Source organism: Capsicum annuum, chromosome 1 (genome assembly GCF_002878395.1).
Source record: "Capsicum annuum cultivar UCD-10X-F1 chromosome 1, UCD10Xv1.1, whole genome shotgun sequence".
NCBI classification, from domain to species: domain Eukaryota; kingdom Viridiplantae; phylum Streptophyta; class Magnoliopsida; order Solanales; family Solanaceae; genus Capsicum; species Capsicum annuum.
The window spans coordinates 21,984,369-21,989,521 of NC_061111.1; the positions used below are offsets into that span (position 1 = coordinate 21,984,369).

The window sequence follows — 5,153 nt, forward strand, 5'->3', positions numbered from 1 at the left end:
GCCTGACATTACTTACAGTGTTCAAACATTAAGTCGGTACCGGCAACAGCCCAAGAAATCTCATATGGAAGCAGCTTTGAGAGTTGTAAAGTACATCAAATCTGAACTTGGACAAGGTATTCTTATATCTAGTAAACTTATACAGAAAGTGATTGCATACTGTGATGCTGATTGGGCAGCTTGTGCTCACACAAGAAGGTCAGTCACAGGGTTCCTAATCAAACTAGGAGACTCTTTGGTGTCCTGGAATTCCAAGAAACAAACTACTATATCCAGAAGTTCTGTTGAAGCAGAATATAGAAGCCTAGCCTCTACTGTGTCTGAGCTCACTTGGCTACTTGGATTACTAATAGAATTAGATATCAAAGTTGATCTACCTGTTGATGTATTCAGTGACAGAAAGTAAGCATTACAAATTGCTGCAAACCCAGTGTTTCATGAGAGAACAAAACATATAGAGATTGATTGTCACTTCATTAGAGAAAAGATCCAACAAGGCAAAGTCAAGGCTCAATACATATCCACTACAGACCAGCCTGCTGATTTTCTTACAAAGGTGTTGTCTAAAGCACAACATCGGTATCTCAACTCCAATTTAGGAGTCCTGAACATATTAAGAGCACCAAACTTGAGGGGGAGTGTTGATGAAAGAAATGTTACTTAGCTATTCTTACTTTACATGTACCACTTGCATTAGTGTTGTTAGGAAAGTTCCAGAAGTTAGTTATGTTAGTTAAGAAGGCAGTTAGGAATATCTAAGTTAGTTAACTATTAACTAACTACCAAGTCTATAAATAGGAACACTATCTCATTCATGTAAATAGATCATTATGATTCAATAAGAAGTAACTTCTCTTGATCCTAGCTTCTTCATCTTCTTTCTCTAAATTCTGTAAGTTCATCACTGATGAACTAATTCAGTTCAATATATCTTATTCTATTGTCTTTATGAATATATTTGTGTTTGGATAACCAGTGTTATTTTCCGTCGTTATATAATGTCAATTTTAACAATGTGAATGGTGAATCTATAAGAAAAGAAGCATATGATGTAGAGCTATTATAAAAAGGGATTATAAACAAAGATAAACTGAGGGGAAATATAAAATGGGACTTTTCATTGCCACATTTACGATGAATTTATTAAATACGATACAAAAAATTTAAGTAATAATCAAACAAACATTGTATTTAGACTAATAACACAATAGCATAAAGTAGGTAAAAAACCATCCAAACAAGCTGTTAGTTTAGCAGAAGAAAACGTTGAGGTAGTGTTGAAAATTATATATTCCTTGACTAAATATAAATGGGTGGTAATTTAAATAGAGATACGAGTAACATAATTAAAGGGAGTACAATTTGTGTTAAAAATGAGGAAAATCACTTCCTTAATTGAAGTAGGAAAACCAGTTTTACAAGTAATAATTTATGTTTATTGTAGCCTGCTACAAGTGACATCGATGACCCAATGCTCCAACTCCTGCCCCTTCACCACCCCATTTCGGCCACTATCGATGTCCCACACCCCACCTCTCTCACCTTTATAGCTTTTGTCTAGATCACATATAAATGCTTTTGAGATAACATTTTCATTTTGCTTACTCACCAAACACTAGAAAATAAGTAAGAAATCAACATTTTTTAAGAAAATATTTTCTCCAAACACATTGTTAGCTGTGGTTTGAGATTTTGTTAGTACATAACAGGGTGCAGTATTTTATACAGTAAAAACTTATCTAAGTGATTAAGTTGTATATTCTTTAACGGTAGGCTGGCCTGATCCACCCGCAAAACTCAAAAGTAGTTTGGATTTTTGTTACTGGTGTGTTCAAAACTAGAAAACTGCTAATCTGAAATTGGTTTAATCTGTGGAAAGTTTAGTCTCCTTGTTGTGTTAACTGAGTGTGAGCGACTTTGTTCTCCAATCAAATTTTGAAACAATAAGGTGTGACCGATTCTTTTACTAGACCAGTTTTCACCCGCCAAAAGTTAACCCGAACTAGCCATTTGTCTCACCTTTAGTTTCTAGCAAGTGCTTAGTAAGATTACAAATGAAAGATCTAAAGATTTCCTAAACCAAACTAAAACCAGCATGGTGTGGAACTGTCTTGAGTTTCAAGTTTGCTTTAGCCGGGGCAACAAGATATTATGCACAAAAGATATAATGATAGAAGGATTTAAGTTATACACGCCTTAAGATGCTTGGTGAGTTCTATCCTATGATACGTAGTAGATAGATAGCCATGGAACAAGTCAAGCTGCCCATGCCACCCACCAGCCATCATTGACTTAACTACTGCCTGCTTTACAGGTCCTCTTGCCAGAGCCAATGCTAATGTTCCCCAGCTTCTTAGCTGGACCAGAAATGGCAAAACTTTTAACTCCAGAAGCAATCACTGCCAAGGCCGGAAAAATTAACTAGCTTTAGGGGCACAATAATACAAGTATACAGAGAAATTCGTTCCAAGATGAGGGACGTCTGGCCAAGAGAACTTGTGAAAAAATGGAAGTAGAATACTCACTTGGAATGTTCCTTCCGGGAGGTCGATATTTTAGTTATTGGTTAACAGAGCCTTGCAGAGATTTGTTGTTCCTCGTTGGATCCTGAACGATTGTTTGCAGAAATTAGATTCAGGTAGAGAACTACTACGTCTGAGCACAACATTTGTCTTGCCTATCAGATAGGAACAATAAGAAAAGGTTGTTTCCAAAGAAAACATACCTGATAATTCATATCCAGCTTCCTTTGGGCTTTGTACACCTGCATTAAACGGCAGGCTGTGACTTGACAGAAGAGAAGTTGCCCCTAGGTTTGGGGCTGTGCGACAACCCAGACGACCACTTGTACTTCGGCTCCAATGCATCCCTCATGACAGCTACAATTTCATGTTAGATTAGTATCTCCCTTGCACCACAGTCAAAATATAGCGCTTCTTTGTAAATTAACAGTTCTAGCCTTAATCCAGCTATCCTTAAGTGGGACAGTCAACAAGCTGCTGTTTGAAACACCACCAATTGATTTTTGCTTGCTGTATGCTAAATCCAATCCATGAAAGGTCATTTTGAGGTTCAAACTAGTGAAGCAGACTCCTACAGATAGCTATATCTCGACAAAATCAGCTTGAGCAACACTGTTTGCTAAAGCTATTTATATGAAGAATTACTATTATTATGCAGAAAACTCAGAAATTCATCCACAGCTACTAGAAAAAAAAACTACTCGAAAGAATCCATTCGTGGAAGAGCCAAATTTGAAGAGGCAACACATGGGAAATTCCAATGAAAAACTTGCTAATTCATCATAATCTAAGTCCTCAGTTCTATACACAACCCCTTTACTTCAGCAATTAGTCAGACAAATATGGTTATGATGGCTCCACCATGAAATATGTTGCTTACTTAATGTTGAATACCATGACATGTAGATATTACGCATAAACTTGAATAGATGATATATAAGGGCGGCTCAGTGGACCTGTATCCTAAAACTAAAATATATTAGAAAGCCCTTAAAAATTTCTATTATAAAACTAAAACCCATATTATAATGACACACACACACAAAAACATGGTTTTATCTAATGGTAAGAGGGCAATGCATGATGTGTACGGTAGGTGTATGTGATGGTATTGAACTACATGAAAAGGGTATCAGGGTGAGCCATTATTCACGAGTTTCAAGCCTTGCGACACATCCTTGGGAATTTCTTAGTTAAAAAAGATGAGACGTAAATACACTTCCTTTCTGATGTATGGATCAATCCCACATGACACAAAGAAATAGCTAACTTAGAGAAACTGCGTTGAATCAGACAGTGTAATCGTCACAAGCATGAAAATGGAGACTATACACATAAAGGAAGAAAAATAAGAAATGATGAGAAGCTAAATGTACTTAAGCTAATGAGAGAAGATTTATCATTATTTACTCAGTCGGCTGTACAACTTCTACTTAGTTCAGAAAATATTAAAAATTGATATCTTCTTTTAATAAGTTACATAAATATAGTACTTCATATCTTTGGGGCCTAAGAAATGGATTCACTTGCCTTGTCCTAGAGCCGCCCCTAATGATATTCAACACTTAAAGTTCAACAATCAATTACAAGTCGTGCAGGAGGTGAAACATGCATTTTACTTTTTCTTTTTTGAACCAGTAAGCTTTTATTGTTAAATCATTCTCACAAGACTATCAGCTAAGCTTTAGATGACCCAACGATGAAACTGTAAAAGTTCCCTGTTCAAGCCAAACGAACCAGATTCTCAGGCTTCTGCAGGACTAAACTAATATCAGCTACTTTTTCACTGTACTAAATGCATTTAGTTGCATGTTATGAGAATAAGCAGACCAACAAGCTCATAAAAGAGAGCGATATGACAAGAAATGTTTAAAGAAAGAGTAAACTAAATTAAGACAAGCTACCCTTTGAGATATAAAAAGTGTCACAAATTTGCTAACCAGGTTTTTCCCCTCGACAATCACACGATTTTGAGGACGTACGACACGCTTAACGATACCAGTTTCGCCTTATAATCATGACCTGAGTGTTGAGGGGAAAAAAGGGAAACATGATACAAAAGTATTAAGAAAGTGAATCAGCCATGGAAATCGAGATGAATGAGCTTACATTACCTCCTCTTAGAATTCTCCACTGATGAATGAGTTTCTGATAACTTTTCCTCCCCATTTTCAGCTAAATCAAAGTAAAGCTCCCTTCTTTGCATTCAGATGTGCAAAAAAAAAGAAAAACACTAATCAGATGAATATCAAATAAGGCCAAAAAAAAGAAGTAAAATCAACAAGAATCATGATCAAATCTATTGCAAACCCGTCTAAGTTGCTATCATTAATAAGTAAGCAACAAAATTCTCATAACATCGCATTCAGAGCTCCACAAGTCAAAACCGTATCCGGCATTACCTTGAGACATGAAAATGCAGGCATAGTAAAGCCAAATCATGGAAATGGTGAAGAACTCCATTCAAGTTACCAAATTCAATCTCCTAAAATTTGCGAAAGCTCTAGTTGCCAAAGCCTGTCAAAATTTTGATACAGAAGAATAATCTATGGTCAAAATTTCTTGTGAACAATTAACCCCAATATTATGGTAACCCCCCTCCCGTCCAACAATTTTGTTATATCACTCCTC

At 36.1% G+C, this 5,153-nt stretch overlaps 1 long non-coding RNA gene across 5 annotated transcripts; it reads right to left on the bottom strand.

The window, feature by feature from the left end:
- Positions 1 to 1,099: 1,099 nt before the first annotated feature.
- Positions 1,100 to 5,150, bottom strand: LOC107869975. Of its 5 annotated transcripts, none has more exons than XR_001674001.2 (6): positions 4,925 to 5,150; positions 4,637 to 4,720; positions 4,463 to 4,544; positions 2,726 to 3,103; positions 2,526 to 2,607; positions 1,100 to 2,399 (listed from the first exon to the last, which is right to left on the bottom strand). It is a non-coding gene; the product is annotated as an uncharacterized LOC107869975 (long non-coding RNA). The 5 variants fall into 5 exon arrangements; XR_001674003.2 differs by having other exon boundaries at positions 4,637 to 4,717; positions 4,925 to 5,136; XR_001674002.2 differs by having other exon boundaries at positions 2,726 to 3,093; positions 4,925 to 5,136.
- Positions 5,151 to 5,153: the final 3 nt, after the last annotated feature.